This window comes from Podarcis gaigeae (assembly GCF_964106915.1).
Source record: "Podarcis gaigeae genome assembly, chromosome: 8".
Lineage (NCBI taxonomy): Eukaryota > Metazoa > Chordata > Lepidosauria > Squamata > Lacertidae > Podarcis > Podarcis gaigeae.
The window spans coordinates 84,290,039-84,311,519 of NC_139684.1; the positions used below are offsets into that span (position 1 = coordinate 84,290,039).

Below are 21,481 nucleotides of genomic sequence, written 5' to 3' on the forward strand. Positions count from 1 at the left end.
ATTCCTAAACTGAGCAAATGTTTTCTCTGCAAGGTCAAAGTGGAAAAGCCCCTCCCCGTTGTCTTTTCCTTCACAAATCCTGTCTTAAGGGTATGTCTGTGTTTGAATAGGGTGTGAGCCTGTGACCTGGCCCAGGAACTAAGTATTTATCGCTACAAAAGACTGGCCAGGCTACCCAGGCAACCCAATCAAGTAACCTGCCAGACAGGAGATAAACAACAACAGGAGAAAAACAATATTCAAATTTCTGTTTTAGACCGCCTCTTCTGTGATGTAGGTATGATGTATCTGAGGGGTGGTCTTAGGTTACACCCCTTCTGTGATGTATGCATTATGTTTCTGGGGGTGATCTTACCTACAGGGTGGCAATTTCAAAAGTCTTTATAAGGCCTTGCACACCATTTTTCTGGGTCCCTCCTCTCTCCTGCAGGTGAGGGGAGCACCCTGTTGCAACAGATCAATAAAGCTCAAGCCTACAGGCTGCTGTTTTGCTCCAAGTTATCCTGGTTGGTGTCTTTGTTTTTTGTCCAAGGGAGCCCTCGGATTTTTCCGTTAACACTTTGGCAAGGCAGAGTCAAAGAGGAGGAACTGGCGCTCAACAGCAGGGATTATCGCCACATCCAGGCTAGTCCCGGCAAGAAGCTGGGAATCTGATAAGGCAGCTGGCATCTTGCAATGGTGTAAAAACATGCAGGGGATAATAGCACGGTTCGCCAATCTTATAAAAGAGATGTTGTTGTTGTTGTTGTTGTTTATTACGACAGGTTGCAACACTCAAAACGCAATACGGTGGTACCTCGGGGTTAAGAACTTAATTCGTTCCGGAGGTCCGTTCTTAATCTGAAACTGTTCTTAACCTGAAGCACCACTTTAGCTAATGGGGCCTCCTGCTTCCGCCACGCCGCCGGAGCACGATTTCTGTTCTCATCCTGAAGCAAAGTTCTGTAACCCGAGCGTCTGTAACCCGAGGTACCACTGTATTGAAAACAGTTTGGCACAACTTAAAAATTACAGAAATAAGGTGGGAACATGCACCCCAAGTCTCAAGAGTCAGAATACAGTGGTGCCCTGCAAGACGAATGCCTCGCAAGACGAAAAACTCGCTAGACGAGTTTTCCGTTTTTCGGGGTGCTTCGCAAGACGAATTTCCCTATGGGCTTGCTTCGCAAGACAAAAACGTCTTGCGGGTTTGCTTCCTTTTTCGTAAAACCGTTAATACCGGGGAATCCATGCTCCACAAGACGAAAAAATCGCAAGACGAAGCAACTCGCAGAACGAATTATTTTCGTCTTGCGAGGCATTCGTCTTGTAAAGAGGTAAGACCTGCACCGAACGTACAGTGGTACCTCAGGTTACATATGTGTAATGGTTATAAGGGGTTACTTGTGCGTAAGTTGCCACCAGTCTTGACTAGATTGCCTGGTTAACCTTGCTTTGGCTGACAGCCCACACTCCGTGGCCGTTCAGTCACTTGCAGAATCCGTCAGTGGGCGTTTCTTGAACCTCTTCCAGCATAAAAGCTGTTTGACGCCAAGTCTCCTACTCTCCCTGCGCGGAACTCTTCTACGCAAGTAAGGGGAAGGCAGAGGCGTGCCCGCGCTCTCCCCACTAGTCTCGGGTGAAGAGTCTTGGAGACCTCTCTCCGGATCCTCCATCTCCCCCCCTTCTCTACCGGTGTTACGCTGAATTCCTTCCCCCCTGCTGGTCCCCTCTCCTGTATCGCTTTGGAGCCTTGCCTCCACCTCTCTTTCTGATGTCAGTTCCCTGACAATATGCTTCAGGTTACATACGCTTCAGGTTACAGACTCCGCTAACTCAAAAATAGTACCTCGGGTTAAGAACTTTGCTTCAGGATGAGAACAGAAATCGTGTGGCGGTGGCAGCAGGAGGCCCCATTAGCTAAAGTGGTGCTTCAGGTTAAGAACAGTTCCAGGTTAGGAACAGACCTCCGGAACGAATTAAGTACTTAACCTGAGGTACCACTGTATTGGGAAACGTTATTTATCAAAAGGTGAAGTTCCGTGACCGCTCAACCTTATCTATTATTTTCTCTTGTATGATTTGACCTGCTGCTTAAAATATAATAGAAACCAAGGACACCTAATAAGTTATGTAATGCTCCCTAAACCGCAATTGACATTTTTTTGTGTGGATGCAGGATATTATGAAATGGTATACAGATGAAATAATATATGCATGCAGTAAATATTTTTTTCCCCCTGTAGCAACATCTTCTTCTTAAAAATGAGGAACCTTTGCAGAAAGGAAGAGCGAATGCATTAGGCAGGAAGTGGGTGGCAAAGAGGTTGCAGATTCGTGGCTCCACCAAAACCGCAAAGGGACGTGTGTGTGTGTGTGTAACCGGTCCCAAGAGCCCAAGAATCCGCCTTTGAGACTGAGTCAGGCTTGTGAAGTATGACTGGTATTTATTCTGACTGGTGTTGGCTCCCCGTGATCTCAAACAGAGAAGTCTTTCCGGACGGCACCTGCCGCTTTGGAACAAAGGAAATCCACCTTATACAGACTTGGACCGACCATCCCTCTAACATAGTACTGCTTAACAGGAGATTGAAGCCAGGGTGTTTGACCGGCTGGGACGGCTCAGTCGCTAGAGCACGAGACTCTTAATCTCAGGGTTGTGGGTTCAAGCCCCACATGGGGCCAATTTTTTTTTATTGTTTTTCCAAATTTTTTAAAAAACAAACAAACATAAATCTCAACCGTATTTAAACCAAAATTTGTATCATTGTTCCTCGTATCCCCCTGGTTGACTTTCAGTGTATGACATTTTAGCAGTTTTCCAAAACCTAAATTCTTTAAAAAAAATTAAAGGTAAATGTAAAGGTACCCCTGCCCGTACGGGCCAGCTGTGACCGACTCTAGGGTTGTGCGCTCATCTCACTCAAGAGGCCGAGAGCCGGCGCCGTCCGAGGACACTTCCGGGTCACGTGGCCAGCGTGACAAAGCTGCACTGGTGAGCCAGCACCTGTGCCGCACACGGAAACGCCGTTTACCTTCCCGCTATAAAGCGGTACCTATTTATCTACTTGCACTTAGGGGTGCTTTCGAACTGCTAGGTGGGCAGGAGCTGGGACCGAACGACGGGAGCTCACCCCGCCGCTAGGATTCGAACCACCGACCTTACGATCAGCAAGTCCTAGGCACTGAGGTTTTACCCACAGCGTCACCCGCGTCCCTTAAAAAAATTACTTACCGGTAAACACTTAACATCTTTCTTTCTTTCCAATTCAGCATTAAACATATTAATTCATCACATTACATATCTAAATCCTAAGCCTATCCGGTATTTGCAAGCTTTTCCAATTAATTTAACTTAACATATTTAACTACCGTATTTTTTTGCTCTATAAGACTCACTTTTTCCCTCCTAAAAAGTAAGGGGAAATGTGTGTGCGTCTTATGGAGCGAATGCAGGCTGTGCAGCTATCCCAGAAGCCAGAACAGCAAGAGGGATTGCTGCTTTCACTGCGCAGCGGTCCCTCTTGCTGTTCTGGCTTCTGAGATTCAGAATATTATTTTTTCTCGTTTTCCTCCTCCAAAAACTAGGTGCGTCTTGTGGCCTGGTGCGTCTTATGGAGCGAAAAATACGCTAAGTAGTCTCTAAATTTCTTCCATTCTTCCTCGTTATCCTCCTCCTTCTGGTCGCGGACTCTTCCAGTCAGGTCGGCCAGCTCTGAAAATTCCATCATCGGACTGGATGGTCCCTCTCAGCTCTGGGAATCCGTTATTCAAATCTCACCCTGGCCACGAACTTGGTAAGGTGACTAGTGCGAATTGTCTCCTAGCCCTCCGTCTGCAATATGTGGATAATAGTGACACCACCTTGCAGGGCTGTTGACTTAATAGGAGTTGGCATGGTGTACTGATGCAGAGCATGTGGTGTTCCTAGAATCATATAATTGTAGAGTTGGATGGGACCACTAAAAATCATCTAGTCCAACCCCTTGCAAGGCAGGATTCTCAGCTAAAGCATCCCATGACAGGTGGTCACCCAACCTCTGCTTAAAAACCTCCAAAGAAGGAGGGTCCACAGCCCGAGAGAGACCGTTTCCCGGCCGAACTGTCAGAAAGTTCATCTCGGCCTAGGACCCACGTACCTACGGGACCGCCTCTCCTGGTAGGCCCCGCGGAGGACCTTAAGGTCCACAAATGACAACATTTTGGAGGTCCCAGGTTGCAAGGTGGTTAGATTGGTCTCAACCAGGGCCAGGGCCTTTTCAGTACTGGCCCCGACTTGGTGGAACACAAGAGACCAGGGCCCTGCGGGACTTGACACCTTTCCGCAGGGCCTGCAAGACAGATCTGTTCCACCTGGCCTTTGGTTTGGATTCGGTCTGACCCTTATGTTTCCTTCCCCTTATAGTCTTGATTTATTGGCTACTTTAAAATGAGGCTGCATTTTAAATTGCATTTTCACCTGTATTTTAAATTGTCCCCCCCCCCCCCGTTATGTTTATACTGTAATTTTACTGGTGTTAGCCGCCCTGAGCCTGGCTCTGGTCAGGGAGCTCGGGGTATAAATAAAATTTATTATTATTATTATTATTATTATTATTATTATTAGTTGGAATTTCCTTTCTTGTAATTTGAAGCTGTTGGTTTGATTCCTACCTTCTTCCATGTGACAGCCCTTGAGATATGTGAAGATTTTATGACCCTAGGGGAAATGTTTTAAGAGAATAGGTTTAAATATATCAGTTTTAATGAGAAATAAGATTAAATAAAGTAAAAGTGGATGGCTAATTGGTGAAAGAGAGAATGGAAAATTACAATATACAGGTATTAAGATAAATTATTAGGATAAAAATAACTAGAAAACAAAGAGGGGAGGGGTGAGGAGGTCAAGGAAATAAGTCATAGAAAGAAAATTATGTAAAGCTTTAACTTGTTTTTTTCTGTTTTGATTGTATGTATTTTCTAATTAATTTTTTTCCTTTTTATCTGTTTTTCCTTTTTTCCTTTTTTTATTTTTTGCATTTTTCTTGGAAATGTCTTGTTTTTCTGTATTGTGTTTTCTTCTTTTTTTGTAATGTTTTAAAACCTGAATAAATATTATTCTAAAAAAAAAAGAGAGAGAGATATGTGAAGATTTGTTTTGCGTCTTTAGTTCAAACGTATTTCTTTTATACCCCAACTTTTCCTTCAGGGAGCTTAAGGTGGCAGACTAGTTCTCCCTCTGCTCATTTAATCCCCGAGACACCCCTGTGAAGTAGGTTAGGCTACCAGGGAGAAGAGACGGTGGAAGAAGATTGGAAAAAGTTTAAAGTTTATTTATAGAAATATGGTAAAATTCATGAGTGTTAGAAAAATGTTGGAATGAAATTATATGGCCCTAGTAGAAGTGTTATAAGGAGTTAAGCATAAATAAGTATTATAGTATTAATGGAAAATAAGGTTAAAATAAGTTAAGATATTTATATGACAGAAAATAGTGATAGATGGAAAGGATTTGCTGAAACAATTAATAGAAGTGGAATACTAAGAGGGAAGTGAGAGGAGGTTGAGGAAACAAGAGAATGAAGGATAAGACATTGAAATGGTATGATGTATGTTTTTAAATTGTTTTTGTTCTGTTTTGTTTAGTTTAATGCGTTAATGTTGTGTGATGTATTGTTTATATATTGTATTGTATTGTTTTTTCTTTCTTTTGTTTTTTCTTCTTTTTTTCTCCTTTTCTTTTTCTTCTTGTTTGTAAGGTTTAAAAGTAATAAATATTATTATTATTTTTTAAAAAAGAAGTAGGTTAGGCTGAGGGGCAGTGAATGGCCCACGGTCTCACCCCACTGAGCTCTATAGCCGAGGGCAGATTCGAACCCTGGTCTCCTAGGTCCTAGTCCGACACTCTAACCACTACACCATGCTGTCTCCATGTTACCCAAGCATTGCCTGGTTAGGTGGCCTTAGGGAAACGCAGGTCCCTTTCTCTCTTGGCTGCAATGGGAAGGTATCTCACAGGGCTCTTGAGCACAAAAGCGCCTTACAGGTGCAGCTGTGATCAGCGTTCCCTGTTTTAAGACGCAGGTGGGGAAACGAAACCCACTCTCGGATTAATCTCTGGGGCTTTTTAAAAAAAATATATTTATTAAGGTTTTAGTAGAAGAAATGGATTACAAAATAGATGTCAAAAGGAAAAAATAAGAAAAGGTACAAAAATACAGAGATACAAAAAAAAAGTTACGAAATAGAAAATAGGAAAAAGAAAAAAACGGGGGGGGGGGGGGGGAACACACAATTAAAAACAAATCCATCTTTTCATAGCTTATACTTCATTTACTTATTTCCCTGACCCCCTCACACCTCCCTTTTCTGTATTCCAATTCACATATTTAATTCAGCAAATCCTTTCCCTCTTTGTTTTAATCTTAATCCAATGTCTTAACACATTGTAACTTTATATTTTCATCTGTTATCAATCTATTTTTGCAAATTCATTCTAACCTTATTGCTAAAACCACTTCGTTTCAATCCAACATCATTTTAACTTTCATTCATTTTACAATATTTCTGCAAATAGTCTTTAAATTTCTTCCAATCTTCTTCCACCGACTCTTCTCCCTGGTCTCGGATTCTGCCAGTCATTTCCACCAATTCCGTATAGTCTATTACTTTCATCTGCCATAATCTCTGGGGCTTTTGAGGGACAGCAGACAAGGTGGAGCCAGCGGTTCTATAATCTGCCTCTTCATGTAAGCGACAACGGCCGCGAGAGTTTTAAGGATGGAAGACTGAAGAAACTCCAACTAAAGAATCATGGCAAGAAAAATTGATGGACTATGCAGAACTGGCAAAATGACATACAAGCTACAGGACAAGGATAACTGTGACTTTAAGGATGAATGGGAACCCTTTACAAAGTATCTGGAGACCCCACAAAGCGAACTGGACTCCTTGGCTGGGTTTGAATAAACATTCGCAAACTTTTTATTGATAATAATCAGCTAAATAGTTTGAGGATCTATACAACTGTGTAACATGCAGAAAACAGCATTTTTAGAGAAATCAAAGACTGGAACTGAGGGAAGTCGGGGTGGGGTGGGGGGTGACTTCTGTGGGGGAAGGGAGGGGGAGGGAGGGAGGTAAAAGGGGCGGAAGTAAGGATGATATGTTTCTGGATAATATGTTTTTTTAATTTTTGAATAAAAAGGTTATTTAAAGAGGGAGGGAAATCCGCCTCTGAACGGACTTGCATCTCACAAGGTGAGCGTGCATGCCTGGAAAAAGCAGCCAAACAGGTTAACGGCGGTTAATGTTCCACCGGCCATCAAAGCGTGAACTGATGCCCTTCCGGGCATTAAGTTTGCTCAGTCAGCTGGTCTTTGAACTTGCAGAGGGGGCGGCAAGCAGGGGGGACGGACTGTGCCAGAGATCAGCTCATGCCACAAGTTGCAAGCGCTTATTTCAATGCGCTGCATCCTTCAGCCGAGTGATACAACTTGCCCTCCTGCAGTAGAAGCCAGCGCCCAGATGGGTCTCCTCTCTTTGCGGTCCGGGGTTGCCAACTGGTCGGCGTTGACAGGTGCACGGGGCCCCCTCTCTTGGCTGAGGCAGTGGAGCATCTTAATCTCAGGGTTGTGGGTTCGAGTCCCACATGGGGCAAGAGAGTTGTGCATTGCAGGGGGTTGGTCTTGATGGCCCTTGTGGTCCCTTCCAACTCGATCGTTCTGTGGCGTCCTGTGGCCGACAGGTGGGTGGTCCCATGCGGGCGGGGAGGCCTGCTTCATCAGAGCATCACCTACGGGCTGGCAAAGCAGCGCCCAATAAACACACGAGACATAACTGGCTGTGTTCTTAGAAAGAGAAGAGAGAAGAGTTTTGGATTTGATATCCTGCTTTAACACTACCCGAAGGAGTCTCAAAGCGGCTAACAATCTTTCTCTTCCTCCCCCACAACAAACACTCTGTGAGGTGAGTGGGGCTGAGAGACTTCAAGGAAGTGTGACTGGCCCAAGGTCACCCAGCAGCTGCATGTGGAGGAGCGGAGACGAGAACCCAGTTCACCAGATTACGAGTCTACCGCTCTTAACCACTACACCACACTGGCTGTCTAATAGGTACACTATTCATAGTATCAAATTATAAATTTCAACGGAAGTACAGTGGTACCTCTGGATGCGAACGGGATCCGTTCCAGGCCCCATTCGCATCCTGAAGCGAACGCAACCCGCGTCTGCCGTAATTCTGAGCGTCTGTGCATGCGCGAGCGGCGAAACACGGAAGTAATGCGTTCCGCTACTTCCGGGTCACTGCGGAGCATAACCTGAAAATACTCAACCTGAAGCATATTTAACCCGAGGTATGACTGTAACTCATGTTGTTTTTATTGTTGTTTAGTCGTGTCCACCTCTTCGTGACCCCCTGGACCAGAGCACGCCAGGCGCTCCTGTCTTCCACTGCCTCCCACAGTTTGGTCAAACTCATGCTGGTAGCTTCGAGAACACTATCCAACCATCTCGTCCTCTGTCGTCCCCTTCTCCTTGTGCCCTCCATCTTTCCCAGCATCAGGGTCTTTTCCAGGGAGTCTTCTCTTCTCCTGAGGTGGCCAAAGTCTTGGAGCCTCAGCTTCAGGATCTGTCCTTCCAGTGAGCACTCAGGGCTGATTTCCTTCGGAATGGAGAGGTCTGATCTTCTTGCAGGCCATGGGACTCTCAAGAGTCTCCTCCAGCACCAGAATTCAAAAGCATCCATTCTTTGGCGATCATTTATGGTCCAGCTCTCACATTTTATATATATGACCTAAACAATTTTATTTCAGGAGCTAGGTAGCAAAACTGTATTTTACTCCAAATAGGATTTGAGAGAACAGAGAAAGGGGATTGCATTGGGAGTGGAGGGGAGAGAGAAAGACTGTTTTTGGTAACAGCTGCAACTTGGGCAGCTGTCCCTCAATCCCATCACTGGTGTGAGGCTTCCGCAGCTGCAGCCGACACTTGAGAGACTGCTTGTTAGAAGCGAGATCTCTTCAAGCTTTGTGGTTAAAAGGGGAGGGAGCCCTGAAACCGTCTCTCCACTGGTACCCTGCGAGCATTGAAAGCCAGTGTCGCCTGCGTCAAACTTTCCGCCGCTCTCGCCCTCCTTCTGGTTGCCTCGTCTGCTTTTCCATATCGCAAGTCAGTTAAATCTGTGGTTACTCGAGTAAGCAGGATTTAGGAGCAGAGGGTTATCTGCAGAACCTCGCTGCTGTGAATCCAGAGCAAACGGGTGCAATGCAGAGCAAAGGCTACAGACTCCTTCACCGTTTACAGTCGGCTGTTTGGGAAATGCCAAAACCCGCAGGTTCCCCAAACTTCTGATAGCAGAAGCACGCTTCTTCTTCCTGGATTAAAATGGAAGGCACAGTCCACTCTGAACATGCTGATGCACACACAGAGAGAGGTTTCCTGTTACACTGTGAGAATATAAGAAATACCTGCCGCAGAGGAGGTCAAATCTTGTGTTTCTGCCTGAGTTGCTGACCTGGCTGGGCCTTTGTTCTGGGCAGCGGAACAGACTGCCCTCTGAAACAGCTGGTTTTGAAGGAGGTGGAAGCGGAGCACCATAACATAACCTCCAACATCCCTCAGATGAAAACAGGGACATTTCTCACTCCCCTGCACAACTGACTCTCCTCAACCCTCCTTTTTTGCCCTTCCACCCCTCACTAATATTTCCACTACCAGTGAACGAAGAGGACACAACACACATGCCCTCCGCCGTCCTGAGAAAACCCCTTAATCCCTTTTAAAAAAATTCTTTGGTAGATTTACAAAAAGGAAACACACACACCAATACAGTGGTACCTCAGGTTAAGAACTTACCGTAATTCGTTCTGGAGGTCCATTCTTAACCTGAAAATGTTCTTAACCTGAGGTACCACTTTAGCTAATGGGGCCTCCCGCTACGCCCGCTGCACGATTTCTGTTCTCATCCTGAAGCCAAGTTCTTAACCTGAGGTACTATTTCTGGGTTAGCGGAGTGTTATGTACTGAACAATAGGATCCAAAAGGCAGCAGTCTGATTGGTCCTAGAACAATAGGATTCAGAATGCAGCAATCTGATTGGTCCTAGAACAATGCAGCAATATGATTGGTTGGCAGGAACCACCCAATCATGCTTCAGATAGAAGTGAATCCACAACCTGATTGGCTTACAGTAGAATTCCAGAATTAGCCAATCATGTGCAGCCCATTGTGTAAATAATGTATATAAAGCAGATACTTTGAGGGGACTTTCATTCATTCCTCCTCACCACTATGAGCTGAATAAAGAGCATGAAATCACTTTGCGACTCTGAGTATATTTCACTGGCGACGAAGGTGGGATCCCGCTGAGCTGACTGCCACACACAGCACCGCAGCACCGCCACCTGCCGCACCGCTGCCTCGCACCGTGTATCCAGGCTTCAGCTCCGGGACACAAGGAACTCAGAATGGCAACCGACAGCAGCTTCTCGCCGTTCAACCCAGCAACGGGAGACTGGGAAGCGTACGCCTCCCGTTTTACCTTCCTCCTAGAAGCCAAAGGGGTCACCGATGAAGAAGACGCCAAGAAGAGGGCTATATTCTTCAGCGTCTGCGGAGAGGAGACATTTGAAATCGCCCGGGCTCTCCTTGCGCCTGAAGACGTCGCTACTGTTCCATACAAAACAATAATGGAACAGCTGAAGGGCCACTTTTCGCCACAGCCCTCAGTGGTGGCTCGTCGAAATGCCTTCTACGCAAAGCGGCAAGCCCCTGGGGAAACCATAACTGGGTTTGTGACCTCTCTCTGCCAAGCTGCCCGGTTCTGCAACTTCTCAGAGCTGGAGAACATGCTTCGTGACCGCCTCGTCGGTGGCCTGAAGGATGAGAAGCTGCAACGACGCCTCTACGCTAAGAATAACCTAACGTTCCAGGTCGCTCTGGAGGAGGCCCTGGCAACAGAAGCTGCCGAGACGTCGACGCAAGAGGCACGGCCGAGCCAGCCGTCCCAACCGAGGGTCCACCACGAAGACCTCACCAACTACTCAGGATCCGACAGGGAGGAGGTGCACCGAGTACAGCAGCGCACTCAAGCAGCCCACATACCACAGCTGCCTCGACGAGAAGGAGGGAACTGCGCAAGCTGTGGAGAAAGTCACGAGAGGGGGACCTGCCGTTTCCGCAACGCAGAGTGCAGGCAGTGCAGAAAATTGGGACACATCGCCCGGGTGTGTCGGGCTCGGCCCACCCGACACCAGGCATCAGATGACCCATCCAAGAGCCCCAGGTCCCGGGGCCCAACGCACCAAGGCAACTCAGCGGAGCTCACGGACTTCCAGGTATACCAGTTGCCCCACCCCAACGTAGAGAAAGTTTATGTAGAGGTACGGATAGAGGGGGCCCCATGCCGCATGGAGCTTGACACGGGTTCAACTCTAACCATAATCTCGGCAAGGACCTTAAGGAAACTGTGCCCTACTGGGGGTCCCAAACTCAGGCCGGCCCCATTCACCCTCCGGGACTTCCAGAAACGTAAGGTCCCCACAATGGGGGTGGGGACCTTCAGGGTGCAATACAGAGGGCGGACGCGGCAACTGGACTTGCTTGTGGTCAAGGGCCCCTACATTAGCTTACTGGGATTGGCATGGTTTGGACCACTGGGGCTAGCCATCACCGGGGTGAACCACACTACCTTACAAGTGGACGTGGATGCCATATGCAAGGAATTTCCAGAGGTTTTCAATGGGAAATTGGGACAGTATACGGGCCCCCCCATTGCTCTACAGCTTGACCCTGCAGTACGACCGGTCAGGCTCAAGGCCCGCCGGGTCCCGTTCGTCCTGAAACCCCGTATAGATGAGGAATTGGACCGACTCGTGGAGCAAGGAGTGCTGGAGCCAGTGCCTAATACCCCCTGGGAAACCCCAGTCGTCACACCCGTCAAGCCTAATGGTTCGGTCCGCATCTGCGCAGACTACAAATGTACCATAAACAAGGCCCTCACGGCCCATGCATACCCAGTGCCAGTGGTCAGCCATGTCCTTGCCACCCTGGCTGGGTCGAAATTTTTTGGCAAGCTGGACTTGGCCCAAGCATATCAACAGCTGCCAGTAGATGAGGCTACAGCAGAGGCACAGACGATTGTGACGCACAGAGGAGCGTTCAGGGTAAAGCGGCTGCAATTCGGGGTCAGCGTGGCACCAGGCATATTCCAGAATCTAATGGACTCTCTCCTTAAAGGGATTCCTGGTGTCACCCCCTTCTTCGATGATGTGTTGATTGCCGGGCCCACACCCGAGGAGTTTGAGGACCGCCTCCGCACCGTTCTGCACCGTTTCCAGACGGCGGGTCTCAAGGTGAAGCGGGAAAAATGTCTACTAGGAGTGCCTCAGGTGGACTTTCTGGGATTTATGGTGGATGCAGAAGGGGTCCACCCAACAGGGGACATGGTACGAGCCATTTGTGATGTCCCAGCGCCCAAGAACAAGACTGAACTTCAGGCCTTCTTGGGACTATTGAACTTTTACCATTCCTTCCTTCCCCACAAGGCGGCGGTAGTGGAGCCCCTACACAAACTCCTGGACAAGCGGGCTCCTTGGGTGTGGGGCCAGCGCCAGGAGGCCGCATTCCAGGCAGTCAAGGACTTGCTTGTCTCAAACTCGGTCTTGGCACACTTTGACGAGAGGCTGCCAGTTGTGCTAGCATGCGACGCCTCACCCTATGGTATTGGCGCTGTCCTGGGACACCAACTCCCGGATGGAAGAGAGGTACCGGTGGCATACTTTTCCCAGACACTCAATGAAACCGAGCGGAACTACTCGCAAATCAACAAGGAGGGTCTGGCAATCGTGAAGGGAGTAAAAAAAATTCCATGATTTCTTGTACGGGCGGCCCTTCACTGTGGTGACTGACCACAAGCCGTTGCTGGGCTTGTTTGCCCCCGAAAAGCAGACCCCTCAAGTGCTGTCTCCTCGCGTCCTCAGGTGGTCAATTTTCCTTGCCAGCTACCAGTATGCACTGATTCACCGCCCTGGGAAGGCGATGGGCCATGCGGACGCCCTCAGCAGGCTACCACTACCGGAAACAGGCCCCGACCCAGCACCTGCACAAGAGGTTATGAGCCTGGAGCTGCTTCCCGACCGCCCCATTCAGGCACAAGAAGTTGCACACCATTCCAAGAAAGACAGGGTCATCTCCCGGGTCCTGGACTGGGTGTGGAGGGGATGGCCCAGCAGCAGCCCTGGGCCAGAATTCGCCGGCTACACAACCCGCAAACATGAACTGTCAGCCCACAAGGGGTGCCTGTTATGGGGAAGCAGGGTCGTTGTTCCCCAGCCCCTCCGCAAAAGGGTCCTCACAGCCCTACACGAGACACACCCAGGGGTAGTAAGAATGAAAGCCCTTGCCAGGAGTTATGTGTGGTGGCCGGGGATCGACGGAGAGATAGAGGCCTGGGTCAAACACTGCCAGGCCTGCCAAGAATCCCGCCCAGATCCCCCAAGGGCCCCAGTCCAGTCCTGGGAGTCCGCCCGAGCACCATGGTCACGCCTGCATGTGGACTTCGCTGGCCCCTTTCAGGGGAAAACATTTTTCATAGTGGTGGACTCCTACACCAAATGGCTGGAAGTCGCACTGGTACCGTCCACTTCTACGTCCGCAGCCATCCGGGTACTACGCAGGCTGTTTGCAACCCACGGGCTCCCTGACACTCTTGTCTCAGACAACGGGACTGCATTTATGTCAGGAGAATTCCAAACCTTCACAGCGCAGAACGCCATCCGCCACATCCGTTCGGCACCATTCCACCCAGCCACCAATGGCCAAGCAGAACGCATGGTGCGGACCACCAAGAACACCCTTCGCCGCATGACGCAAGGGGATTGGGAGTACCGCCTTGCCACATTCCTTCTAGCACAGCACAGCACCCCCAGCTCAACGACTGGCCGGAGCCCCGCTGAATTACTAATGGGTCGGCGCCTTGCAATCAGATTGGACCGCCTTCACCCCGATAGAGCTCAGGATGAGGTAGGGGTGGGGGAAGGCAGGAACCCCCGGACCTTCGAGGCCCAGGACCCAGTGTACGCAAAGAATTTTGGGGCAGGCCCTGCATGGGTACCCGCCACAGTCACCAGGGTCACTGGCCCCGTGTCGTACGAGGTGCTAACAGATGGGGGGCAATGCTGGCGCCGCCACTGCGACCAGATACGGCGACGATTCCCGGGAGAAAACCAGGAGGAGGAAGACAGGTCAAGGGAGTCCCAAGGGAACAGTGGGGCAGTGAGGCCCATAGAGCAGCAGGGGCAAGCAGGAGAGGCAGAATCAGTAAATACAGAGAGGACCCGTGAGGCCGAAAGGACACCAGAACCAGAACTACGACTGAGCGAGCAGGTTGCACCAGACCAAACAGCCCCATCACAGCCAGCATCCTTGGAACACGAGCCAGAACCTGAACCCCGGACTAGGGAACACCCCAGGCCGCAACGCACACGTTGGCCACCGGCGTACCTTGAGGACTATGAATGCGACCTCCCGGGCAGGACTGGAACTTAGAGGGGAGGGGTGTTATGTACTGAACAATAAGATCCAAAAGGCAGCAGTCTGATTGGTCCTAGAACAATAGGATTCAGAATGCAGCAGTCTGATTGGTCCTAGAACAATGCAGCAATATGATTGGTTGGCAGGAACCACCCAATCATGCTCCAGATAGAAGTGAATCCACAACCTGATTGGCTTACAGTAGAATTCCAGAATTAGCCAATCATGTGCAGCCCATTGTGTAAATAATGTATATAAAGCAGATACTTTGAGGGGACTTTCATTCATTCCTCCTCACCACTATGAGCTGAATAAAGAGCATGAAATCACTTTGCGACTCTGAGTATATTTCACGGAGTCTGTAACCTGAAGCGTCTGTAACCTGAGGTACCACTGTACGTACATTTTACGAAGGGGCAAGATTAGATGCAGGTGCACAAAGCATTTTTGTACAGTGGTACCTCGGGTTAAGAACTTAATTCATTCCGGAGGTCCGTTCTTAACCTGAAACTGTTCTTAACCTGAAGCACCACTTTAGCTAATGGGGCCTGCCGCTGCACCACCGCTGTGCGATTTCTGTTCTCATCCTAAAGCAAAGTTCTTAACTTGAGGTACTATTTCTGGGTTAGCGGAGTCTGTAACCTGAAGCGTCTGTAACCTCCTTCTCCTGCGTGTGAAGGGGGCACCCTGTTGCAACAGTTCAATAAAGATCAGGCTTACTAGCTGCTTTGCTTCTCAATATTCTCTGGTGGGCCTCTGTTATTTTCTCTGCCTGATGCAGAACCTACAAAGGACTCTATAAGGGCTCTTGTGTCCCCCATAAGGGAATAAGGGCAGATTTTGTTTACAACACTCCCTTCAAAAACAGGCTTGGAAACAGTGGGTGAAACAGAAAGGTACAGTCTGATGTCTCCTTTCCACAAGCCCATCACACTATTCCCACCCCCTTCCCACAAACATATTTAAAAGGGTATCTGATGTTTATCAGCCAAAGGCCTGGTTGAAGAGGAATGTTTTTGCCTGGCGCCTAAAGGTGCACGATGAAGGTGTCAGGTGAGCCTCCCTTGGGAGAGGATTCCTCAAACGGGGAGCCAGCGCAGAAAAGGCCCAGTTCTTGTGTTGCCTCCCTCTGGACCTCTCACGAAGGAGGCACACAAAGAAGGGCCTCAGAGGATGAACACAAAGTCCAGGATAGTTTGTAGAGGGTAGGATAGTTTGAATTGTGGTCCTGAGTTGTTTAAGGCTTTATAGGTCAAAACCAGCACTTTGAATCGGGCCCAGAAACTAACCTGCAGTCGGGCCAGGGTCGATGTGATATGCTCAAACCGTCCTGCCGAGGTGAGCAACCTGGCTGCTGAATTCTGGACCGGCTGAAGTTTCTGACCCGCCTTCAAAGGCAGCCCTACGTATAATGTGTTGCGGTAATCTAACCTCAAGGTTACCAGAGCGTATTAATATTTTAGATGTTTCTGCTCTGGTTATGATAATCTTATGACCTGAAACCCGCACCCTTTCAGATAGAATCGGATGATCTATAGCAGCAGTCGTCCGATTCACTCTCCTTTGGATATACCTTGCCTCCTGATGCTACCAAAATTCTGCAGAATCGCAGGGAGAGAGAACACTTTTCCTAGAAAAAAGGTAAGGGACCCCTGACCATTAGGTCCAGTCATGGTCGACTCTGGGGTTGCCGGCGTACAGCTTCCGGATCATGTGGCCAGCATGACTAAGCCACTTCTGGCAAACCAGAGCAGCACCGGAAACGCCGTTTACCTTCCCGCTGGAGCGGTACCTATTTGTCTACTTGCACTTTGACGTGCTTTCGAACTGCTGGGTTGGCAGGAGTTGGGACCGAGCAACGGGAGCTCACCCCGTCATTGCGGGGATTCGAACCGCCAACCTTCTGCTCGGCAAGTCCTAGCCTCTGTGGTTTAACCCACAGCGCCACCCGCGTCCCTTTTCCTAGAGAACTGAGGGGCAAAACCTCAGAAATGCTACAAAAGCATACGGGGGGGGGGGTTGCTGCCCTCATTCCATCCTTTGGCTCTAGTCCAGGGGTCAGCAAACTTACCACGCCTTGGGCTGGTGTCTCCAGCGCCGATTGTGCAGTGTCCCGGAGGGCAGGGGAGCGTGTGCCCATACGCGTGCGCACACACTATTTCCCGTGCGTTTCCAGGTCGGAGGAGCACCGGAAATAGCTTGTGTGCATGTGCACAGGCCTCCTCTGACCCAGATGTGCACCGGAAATAACGCGCATGCGCAAATAACACGCATGCGCACAAGGTATTTCCCGTGCTTCTCCGACCCGGAAGTGGGCAGCCGTGCAGCGCAGCGCTGTTAAGAGCGGGTGGTGGCAGTCGTCGCAGGCAGAATAAGAGAGTCCCGTGGGCCTTAGTTTGTGGACCCCTGCTCTAGTCTGACGAAGCTTTGAACAGAAGAAGCAAGGGGTCCTCTCTCCCATAGCAGAGATGGGCGAGGTGGTGCTCAAAATAGCCACAGTAGAACAGGCTGTGCAGCCTCCTTTTTGCTGAGTAATCCCTTTGGCTGCATAGTAATCCCCTGCTATTAAACTGCTGAGCAATCTCTGCAAATCCTGCTCAGCAGACACAGTTAACTATTGCTGCCCAGGCCCCCGTGTGGCCATAGAGGGCTCTCAAGCATAGCTGTCAACTTTCAGATTTGAAAATAAGGGATCAGCAGCCTCGCCTGTCCTGGGGACAGTGTACGGGACATCGTTCAGCCCGGACACTGAGATCCAGCGCCGAGGGTCTTGCTGATGATCTAGTACTGACATTACAGGAGCCAGAATCTAGTACTAAAAGAGTATTGGAACTGATTCAAGAATTTGGTCAGGTTGCGGGATTTAAGTTGAACAAGCTAAAAACTAAGGTTCTAGAGAAAAATCTAACAGTGATCGAGAGGGAGAGGTTTCAGAAGGAGACAGGATTAACATTGGTTAAGAAAGTGAAATACCTGGGGGTCAATATGACTGCTAAGAATGTGAATTTATTCAAAGATAATTATGAAAAATGTTGGATGGAAGTGAAAAAGGATTTAGAAATATGGTCAAATTTGAAGCTTTCATTGCTAGGCCGTATTGCTGTGATAAAAGTACTGCCAAGAATGTTGTTTCTGTTTCAAACACTGCAAATTTTGGATAAAATGGACTGTTTCAAGAAGTGGCAGAGAGATATTTCTAGATTTGTCTGGCAGTGCAAGAAGCCTAGAATAAAATTTAAAATACTAACTGATGCAAAAGAAAGAGGTGGATTTGCCCTGCCAGACCTTAAACTTTACTATGAATCAGCTGCATTTTGTTGGCTGGGAGAATGGCTGCTTCTTGAAAACACAGACATTTTGGATTTAGAAGGTTTCAATAATGTGTTTGGGTGGCATGCATATTTGTGATATGATAAGGTCAAAGCACATAAAGTGTTGAAAAACCATATTGTCAGGAAAGCACTGTTTAATGTCTGGACAAGATATAAGGACCTACTTGAAAATAAAACCCCAAGGTGGTTGTCACCGATGGAAGCGAAGGCTCAGAAAAAGCCCAATATGGAGGCCAAATGGCCGAAATATTGGGAAATTTTGGAACAAGAGGGAGATAAATTAAAATTGCAGAGCTTGGAAAAACTAAAAAACAAAGTGCGAGATTGGCTTCATTATTATCAAATAATGGAGGCATATAATTTGGACAAGAAAATTGGCTTCCAGGTGGAAAAATCAAAATTGGAAACAGAACTGTTAGATCCCAAAACTATGACTCTGTCAAGGATGTATAATCTGCTGCTGAAATGGAATACTCAGGATGAAACGGTGAAATCTGCTATGATTAAATGGGCACAAGATGTTGGACACAACATTATGTTGGCTGACTGGGAACAGTTATGGACCACAGGTATGAAGTTTACGGCATGTAATGCCTTAAGAGAGAATATTATGAAAATGATATACAGGTGGTATATGACACCAGTCAAGCTTGCAAAAATATATCATTTGCCTGATAATAAATGCTGGAAATGTAAAGAGACTGAAGGTACATTCTTTCACCTTTGGTGGACGTGCCCAAGGATTAAGGCTTTCTGGGAGATGATCTATAATGAAATGAAAAAGATATTTAAATATACCTTTCTGAAGAAACCAGAGGCCTTTTTCCTGGGCATGGCCGGCCAATCGGTGTTAAAGAAGGATAGAATTTTTTTTATGTATGCTACAGCAGCAGCAAGAATACTCAGCGCAAAGTATTGGAAGACACAAGATCTACCCCCCCCCCCCCCCGGGAAGAATGGCAGATGAAGGTGATGGATTACATGGAACTGGCGGAAATGACTGGCAGAATCCGAGACCAGGGAGAAGAGTCGGTAGAAGAAGGTTGGAAGAAATTTAAAGACTATCTACAGAAACATTGTAAAATTAAGGAATGTTAGAAGGATGCTGGAATGAAGTTATGTGGTTCTAGCAGTAATGTTACAAAGGAGTATGTAAAAATGGAGTGTTAACAGGTGAGGATGTAAAGTTACAATATATTAAGATAAATTATTAAGATAAAAACAAAGATGGAAAGGATTTGCTGAATTAATTAATTGAACTAGAATACAAAAAAGGGAGGTGTGAGGAGGTCAAGGAAATAAGCAAATAAAAGATGAGATATGGAAAAGTTGACTTGTTTTTATTTTTCTGTATTTTGTATTTTTTGTTTTATTTTCCTTTATTTTTTGTAATTTTTTGAAACTTCAATAAATATTATTTAAAAAAAGAGAGAGAGAGATCCAGCGCTGAGGGCCTTCTGGCGGTTCCCTCATTGCGAGAAGTAAGGTTACAGGGAACCAGGCAGAGGGCCTTCTCGGTAGTGGCGCCCGCCCTGTGGAACGCCCTTCCAGCAGATGTCAAAGCGATAAACAACTACCTGACATTCAGAAGACATCTTAAGGCAGCCCTGTTCAGGGAAGTTTTTAATGTTTGATGCTGTACTGTTTTTAATATTTCGTTGGAAGCCACCCAGAGTGGCTGGGGAAACCCAGCCAGATGGGCGGGGTATAAATAATAATTTATTATTATTATTATTATTATATCTAACAATCCGGGATATCAGCGGGAAACGGCGCTGGAATAAGGGAATTTCCCGCAAAAAAAGGGAAGGCTGACAGCTATGCTCTCAGGACACATCCTAGGGAACCTTTTCCACCTGAGGACCACACTTCCTCCTGGGCAACCTTGTGGAGGCCGCATGGCAGTGGAGGGAGGAGCTGGGGCAAAATTGGACGGAGCAAACATTTTCTCCTTGAATAATAGGCTGGTTTCCATGACCCTCACTAACTTCCTTTCAGACACATTCCAGCCAGGTGAAAACACTTACGGAGAAATAATAAGGGCTGGTGAGGGGTGTGGCCTGGGATAGTCCTGGGGGCCAGGTAGAGGCCTTGAGGGTCTGCAGGTGACAAGTGTGAAAAATTAGCCAGGCACCAGGCGTGTTTTGCAACTGATGTGGGTTCAACTGCGACCATGTGATCTTGGATGCCAGTTTGGCGACTGGGGAATACGAAATGTCACATGGAGAAAGATCTGAAATATTTTCTTTGAAGCTTGGATTTGTTTTATTCAGGATGGTTTGATTTTATGTTTTAATGTTTTGGGACGCAGGTGGCGCTGTGGGTTAAAGCCTCAGCGCCTAGGACTTGCCGATCGAAAGGTCGGCGGTTCGAATCCCTGCGGCGGGGTGCGCTCCCGCTGCTCGGTCCCAGCGCCTGCCAACCTAGCAGTTCGAAAGCACCTCTGGGTGCAAGTAGATAAATAGGGACCGCTTACTGGCGGGAAGGTAAACGGCGTTTCCGTGTGCGGCTCTGGCTCGCCAGATGCAGCTTTGTCACGCTGGCCACGTGACCCGGAAGTGTCTCCGGACAGCGCTGGCCCCTGGCCTCTTGAGTGAGATGGGCGCACAACCACAGAGTCTGTCAAGACTGGCCCGTACGGGCAGGGGTACCTTTACCTTTACCTTTAAACCGCTTTGAGATTTGTTCTTTAAAATATAAAACAGTATAGAAATGAAATTAATAATAATAAAACTCAATTGCAAAAAAAAGAGGAAGCCCCTAGACATTGCATTGTGGCAACCCTAACCTAGTGTAATAAACAAAATCTGCCCTTATTCCCTTATGGGGGACACAAGAGCCCTTTTAGAGTCCTTTGCAGGTTCTCCATCGGTGGGAGGAAAATAACAGAGGCCAACCAGAGAATATTGAGAAGCAAAGCAGCTAGTAAGCCTGGTCTTTATTGAACTGTTGAAAGAGGGTCTCCCCTCACACACAGGAGGAGAAGGACCCAGAACAAAGGTGTGCTCGCCCTTATACAGTGGTACCTTGGGTTACATACGCTTCAGGTTACAGACTCCGCTAAGCCAGAAATAGTACATCGGGTTAGGAACTGTACTTCAGGATGAGAACAGAAATCGTGCGGCAGTGGTGCGGCGGCAGCAGGAGGCCCCATTAGCTAAAGTGGTGCTTCAGGTTAAGAACAGTTTCAGGTTAAGAACGGACCTCTGGAACGAATTAAGTACTTAACCCGAGGTACCACTGTAATTGCCTTCCCTGGAGCTCAAGACCACCCCTCCCCACATCATACCTACATCACAGAAGGGGTGTAACCCAAGACCACCCCAAACAAACATCAAACCTACATCACAGAAAAGGTGGTCTACAACAGAAATTTGAATGTTGTTGTTTTTCCTGTCTGTCAGGTTATCTGATAACACCTTATCTGATTGCCTTTCCTGGTAGTCTGGCGATTCCTTTGAGATAGTGATTTCCCAATTCCTGAGACAATGGGAAGGTTCCCTCACACCTTCCCTCCTTGCAGAGAAAACATTTGGTCAGTTGGAGAGTCAAAATGGTTTCAGGATGGTCTTCCTGTGCTGCCCCAGACATGTGGTCCACATATCTATGTACGTGCTTGGTTGGTACATTTATGAACGTTTATTATATATATAAAAG

At 47.8% G+C, this 21,481-nt stretch overlaps 1 long non-coding RNA gene across 1 annotated transcript in view; it reads right to left on the reverse strand.

Annotated features, from left to right (window-relative positions):
• LOC310851841 overlaps positions 1 to 21,481 on the reverse strand; it is a 140,060-nt gene that overhangs the window by 31,944 nt on the left and 86,635 nt on the right. Inside the window, exon 2 of the long non-coding RNA XR_014567869.1 lies at positions 185 to 261. This is a non-coding gene — a long non-coding RNA (uncharacterized lncRNA). The remainder of the gene's footprint in view (positions 1 to 184; positions 262 to 21,481) is intronic.